This window comes from Mytilus edulis, chromosome 14, assembly GCF_963676685.1.
Source record: "Mytilus edulis chromosome 14, xbMytEdul2.2, whole genome shotgun sequence".
NCBI lineage: Eukaryota > Metazoa > Mollusca > Bivalvia > Mytilida > Mytilidae > Mytilus > Mytilus edulis.
Window position 1 is genome coordinate 5,897,060 of NC_092357.1, and position 7,155 is coordinate 5,904,214.

Genomic DNA, 7,155 nt, shown 5'->3' on the forward strand with positions numbered 1-7,155 from the left:
GAAAAAAGGATACTATTGTACAATGTGATTATGATAATTTAATGCAATACAATATCTTTCTACATATTTTTGTTTAATTGTAATTTAAAGTACTTGCATTTTGAAATAAATACAATGCCTATAGTTTATCATGTGTCGATGTGTTTCCTGTTCTATTTCATGTTGTATCGTTCTTACATTTCTACACGTAACCATTATAAGTAAATTCAAACACAATGTTAATATCCTTTGAATGTTGCCACAGGAGTCTTCATTGGATTTTCCCAACAAATAAATACCCCTTTTTCAGAATAAGCCATAACACTTCCAATTTTTCTCATTTTTCCTGAAATATACGCACTTTTTGCTACCGAAAACTTGGCGTCGGCGTCATAAAATCCATTGCCTCCATCTTTACATAATTTCAAATCAAGGAAGAAGCACCCGTAAAACAAATAAGTTATGTCTTTCTTTCGAAAGGAAAAATACGGCCACAAATCCGAATTTTGAGTAAATATACAAAATTTCGAACTCATTTAACTCAAAAAGTAGCACATGAAGGTATATGTTTTATTACTACAATTTGATTTAATCAGGCAAAAAATAGCCCATATGGAAATTTTCATCAAACTGTAAATACGGGATCAAAACTGTATCGTATGCCCTTAATTCCTCCGTTTCTCCGAGGTTAAGAGTAAAACGGCCATAATCCATGAATCGAACCAATGTCTTCGATGCCAATGCACGAGCTTGCGCATGACAAATAGTACATTAAGTGTGCTCTGTAGTCGTCTGCAACTTTTGCAATATAACCTTCTTTAGTTAGACCTATAACAGACGACATCTTCGACATGTTCAGGGGAGGATGTTTGAAATTATACCGAACAGAATTTGAACATGTTTAATGATATAAACGAGGCTTCAGTAGTTTTGTATTACAATGTATTTTATATCGTTTTTTTAATGTTGTAACTAAGGTACATGGTGGTCCTAAATTGTGCTACTTTTAAAAGTTATTATAATAAACATACAAATCATTATCAAACTGTATTACAATATATGCGATTAAAAGGGTTGAAACTGGGGTAAATTCTTTGTTCATGTATTTTGTCATTTTTTTTTTTATGTATCTTAAAAGTAAACAGGGATACATCTATGAGGGTGTGGAGAATAATAGCGACAAAACCTGATGAATAAAGGGAAAAAAAGAATAGGGCATAATTGGGTGCTTAAATATAAAGATACAGAACGATGCCCTTACCAAGACCCCCATCTATATGTTCTCTTTATTAGATATTTTGCACACCTTCGTTCATTTTCCTGTTTCACAGATTTAATTGTATCAATGTTATTTACTGGCTGATTTTTTAAATTTTCTACAAAGCGGAAACGAAAGCAGCTGCTATCAATATCTATGTAACAACTAGTCTATAGCTACACGTTCAATAGTCAAAATCTACGTAGCACTACGTAGCTGCTACGATATTGAACGCAGCCCTGGTGTCCATAGTTCATTTCATAATAATCAAATGATACATAGATAATGCATTTTAAATGGATGTTGAATACGATAGTTATTTTAAGATGTTTGAAATGAATTTTAAATAGCACTATTAATTTTAATCATCAATTTCAAACAAATTTAGTGTCTGAAAATATCTTTGTAGATTCTTTTATACCTAACAAATTTGCAAAATAATGTTTAAGTGTGTACACAAGCCAGAAGCTTATATTGCCGTCCTAGGTAAATTGGGTCTCTGATTCGTACGGTGCAATTTTCGTAAAATGGACTTTGAAGTACGTTAGTTTACTTGAACGAAAAATCGACTTAGAAAAGTTTTGAGGTCTACATTGTAAAATAAAATCCGTGATATAATTTCAGTTATTATATACATTGTTGTTAAACCTTATTTTAACGATTTCAAATAACGTTTAGCAAAATTAACCCGTTTTTAAAAAATCTTTGGAAAAGATAAACACTACGAATATTTTGCATTTAATAAGTACGTTTCAATTCAATTTTATCATTTTTTTTTAACGCAAAATGTAATATAATTAACATTTATATGATATTTCATCCCCTTTTTAATCAATAATATCAAATTCATTTATCTCAGAAGCATTATTTTAGCAATTCAAGCAAGACACAAGTCCTAACACTCATATGACGGAGCTATTCGAAGCTCATATATACAGCCTCTTATAGAGACATATAAGTAATGGGGATGTACTGTATCACATACATTCAAATACTGGGATATGTTCCTTGAAGCAGTAGACAATTTGCTGTCAAATGAAGAGCAGAACGAGATGGAAATTGGTCACTTCTTTCAGATCGTCATCTCAAATGTTACCTTTTTTTTGTTACCAACCGTACCAATTACACCTTTTATAGATGACTACTTTGCCTTTAGACATAAATCTGGACATTTTAACGGTACATGGACCGACATGGCAATAGAAAAGACGTTATAAAAGCCTCAGGGGGATCAGGTGGCACTGTACAGTAGGAATAACAAATCAAAAGTCTGCGCTTGTTAGATGGACCCTTACTAGACATTTCCTAGAATCCCTTAGTTATGTAACGCTGAAAGGGGCTATAAATAATGCAAATTCACAAGAGGAAACAAAATTAACAGCAATGAAAAGAGATGAAGAACATGTTATTGCCATTGTGGACCATCTGAAAGAACCATGACTGATCTGATCCCTTTGTTGTGGAATCCCATCCTCCATGTCATATCAATATCTCTTCTAGAATGCATGCTACAAGGGTTATTCGAGATTCTTTGCTCACCGCTGTCGAGGAAGGCTTGAACATGTCTAAACATTTCATCACGTGTGCTCTTTCTTTAGATCAGTACGGAGTTTTATAGTTCAATATCAAAGGCAAAACTAAAAACGTTTGCTAACATGACAACATGACACAAACAAACCTTAGATTTGAATTTGGGGGAAATACTTTTAGGTCTCATAAATCCATAACTTGTATTTAGACGTGCACTGATTTTGTCAAAAGGTAGGGATGATGTTACCATAGAACATGTGCTATCGCACCCTGTATGTTCCATTCCAATTTTTCTTTTTCAAGATGACGGCACCATGAGAAAGTCATGCAAGTCTGATTTTGTGAGGCAATTAAAATCTGAAGTCACTTGTGGGCTTTCCCTGCCTTCCTTTGCATCATCACTCACAACTTACATAAGAGATCATGTATTGATGTTAAGAAAGGTAAAACATTCGGTGACCTTGAAGCTATTAAAAAATATGTCCCAATGAATTTCTACAACGCACACAAAAGCAGATGTTGCAGATGTTTTTGACCGCTACGACATGAACAACTCTATGAAGTCTGTCGAAAGGAAACGCCGCAAAAAGTCTACAGCTTCCATGCATCAGATTATTTAGGAGAGAAGTATTCCTAACTGGAACACTTTGACAAATCCCCTATGATTCCACCTCATGTGAGTTTTACATTGTCAGTACGTTGTGTAAATGCCGAAATTGTTAAAGTTATTTATACCAAAACTGTTACAGCAATGGCTTTCTTAACTTGTCTAGCACTCATGATCAAGAGGAGGCCGAAACTTAATGCCTTAAACTCGAAGTTTAGAGAAATGGGAAATAGCGGAAGAACAATCATACGGACCTCTAATACAAATGTGATTGTTCTGTGTGTTCACTACTATAAATATATGAGACATACAACCCTTCACTAACTACAAGTATATTTGTCTGTCTTTCCCCAACAATTAGTAAACTATTGCCTGTTGTACATGCACTTACCGGATGCGACACAACTTCGTCTCTGTTTGGAGTAGGTAAGCAAACTGTCTACAAGACTTTGAAGGACACGCACGACTATTTCATAAGTTTTTTTATTAGAGTTTCTGTAATATTGACAAAGATGAAGCCCTTGTTTGGGCATGAAAGTTAATTCCAAAGCTTTATGATTTGAAAAATCTCTTTGAAACCATCCAATCATAATAATTATCAAATGCGCATCAAGCTTGCCACCAGAAAAGATGTAAGTTGAGTCAAATTATCTCCCCGTGAGGCGACACTGAAGCAGCATGTTTTACTTACTTCGATTCAAACTAAAAATTTGGACCGCATTACACATTGCCAAACCCCCTATTCCGTCAATTTTAGAATACGGATGGTGAGAGTTAAATGAGTCATTACACACCGTGTATTTCAAAGGGTATATGTCAGCAGAATTCATGCAGGATCTTGTGTTTTCATTGAAGGGAAAATCTCCATGTAAAAAGTCATTTGTTTGTTCGCAACAAAATTTTACATGTCCGGAGCTTTGCTTCTGTAAATGGTCATAAGGGAGCTACCATTTGATTTTTATGGGGGGGCTAGGATGAAATTTGAAAAAAATAGGCAGGACAGAAGTTTTGAGTAAAAAAAAAGGCAGGATGAGACACTTTGCAAAAAAAAAGGCAGGATGACAATTTAGGTAAAAAAAGTCAGGATAAACTAATAAAAAAAAAAAGGCAGGACCGAATAGAGTGGAAAATAAAAAGGCCGGACAGAGATTACAACTAAAAAAAAAATGCAGGACAAAATTTTTCATCCTAGCCCCCCCCATAAAAATCAAATGGTAGCTCCCTAATTATGTAGATATTTCAAATCATGTTCCTTGACAGATGAATCAGAAGATACTCCTGGCATAATTCTGTTGTATGGATATGTTTGATTTGAGTTTTGAATTGTAACTGTTTTCGAGGTATTCAGTGCTTTTTAGATTTAAAGAATTACATAAATGAGCTTATGCAAAACACGCCTTCAATCATGATAGTAGGCTTCGGGTAAAATAATATTATTTATCCTTTATTGCTAAGGTTGAATGGCAGCCGGCAAGGTAACTACTATAACTTTAACATAATATGTGTATAATAGATCAAGCGTTTGAAAAACGCCATTTTCCAGAATAAATCGATTTCCTAATTATTTTTTTTTTTACACTTTCAAGATAATTCATTGTTAATTGATTTGAAGAAATGTTTAACCTAAATTGTTGTACATATCTTCAAATTTTGAAAGTATGGAAGAAAACAAATAAAAACAGAATTTGATCTTTGACCTTATTTTATGCAAAACTGTTACAGCATTCTTTTTGGACGACATCAATATTTCAAAAGTTCTCATTTTTCCGAATCCAATGATATATAATATAGCCATATAGTATCTTTGACGATTAAATCTTTAAAAAAATGGGTCTGGTAACCGTACTAATTGAACTCAAGTCTAAAATTAGTTACTGATTATATATGTATTATAAAAGCAAAAGATAAAACTTTGATTAATTCATCTAATAAATAAAAAATTTCACTCAAAAACAGTTTGTATTTGATTAACTGGAAGATTTAAAAAAAAATCCTATTGACATTAAGCATGTTTGGAAAATCAAGGTGCCCTTTTAAAGTTAAAATTAATTCCATCTATTGTCATGATTGTGAACGAAAAGAGAAGATTAAAAAGTATTGGGAAAGGTTGCGACTATAATGATTATGGCACGTGTGTAATACTGGCTGTAGTTACTAGTATCTGGGAGATCGAGGGTACAAAGTTTGTAATAAGTTATAATGAAATCAAGAAAGCAGGCGGTAATAAGTTGCCGGAGAAAATACCGTTTGAATAAAAAAAAAAACATTCAGGTACGATAAGAAATTTTTATTTCAAGTCGGGTTACATTAAATACAAACATAAGCTCTGTAGAGCTTTTTGCCGACATTAATAACAATAACAACACACATATTAAGATACATAAAACACACATATGAGGCATAAAAATTATGATAGCTATATTGTAAGTAAAAAGTTCATAAATAAAAAGCATAGCACATGCAAGCAAAGCACTAAAACTGAAAAATAAGCACATGCAAAGCAGAATGAAATAAATAAAGCAAACTAATTTCTATAAGCTACAAGGAACAAACATTTAACACAAAATAAAATAAAGGTATTAAGATCTGCAGGAGCCGCACCTGCATGAGTTGCCATTCCAGTTGTTGATCATACTTTTAAACTGGTTTAGGTTTGTCTGTGCACGGATCGTGTCAGGCAACTCATTCCATAGTGTAGCTCCAGCATATCTTAATGAATGAAGGCCAAAATGTGTGGTTCTCACCTGTGGAATTTCAACAGTTTGTTGTTTTTTAAAAGTATAAGATACATTTTTAAAATTAATGATATCATGGAGATACACCGGTGATTCTTTATGTAATATTTTAAAAGTTTCTATTGCCATCAATCTTAGGCGTCTTATTTTTAAAGAAGGTAAACCAGATTTTAACAACAGAGTTTCATAATCACTATCAAAATCTTCATATATGAACCTCAAGGCACGTTCTTGTAATTTTTCCATCTTTTTAGTATTACCCTCCCCACAAAAATGCCAAACCACAGGACAATAATTGAAATTAGACATAATATATGAATGATAAATAGTTAACCTTCCCAATTTAGATAGATGTTTTCCAATTCTTTTAAGAACATTTAACTGCCTTGATGCTTTTTTACAAATATCAGAGATATGAGTTTTAAACTTGAGTTGATAATCTATTGTCACCCCCAGGAGCTTTACCTCAGTGTCACATAAAATTTCATTCCCATCCAAATTGAATTTAATATTCCCACTTTTTGATTTATTCCCAACAGCAATAGCCTGAAATTTATCTGGATTAGCTTTCATTTTGTTATTAGCAAACCAATCAATTAAAACAGCACTTTCCTTTTCCAAAGATTTAACTAATCCATTTAGGTCTGGTCCTGAGTGTGACAATGTATTATCGTCTGCATAATTATACAGTTCATTTTCTTTCACAAAATTGAAAATGTCGTTTAGAAAAATATTAAAAAGCACAGGACCCAAAATCGAGCCCTGCGGTACACCTTTATAGATATTTTGCCAGGTACTAAAATATGCACCGACTTTTACACACTGTTTCCTATTTGATAAATAATTATCAATTAAATTAAGTGCCTCATTTGACAGGCCATATGCCTTCAATTTTAAAAGAAGTAAATTATGGGGTAAGCAGTCAAAGGCCTTAGAAAGGTCCATTAGCACAGCAGCCACATATAAATTTTGATCGACTGATTTTTTCCAGTCCTCAATGACTTTTAGTAAGGCGGTGTTACAGCCATAGCCAGGTCTAAAAGCTG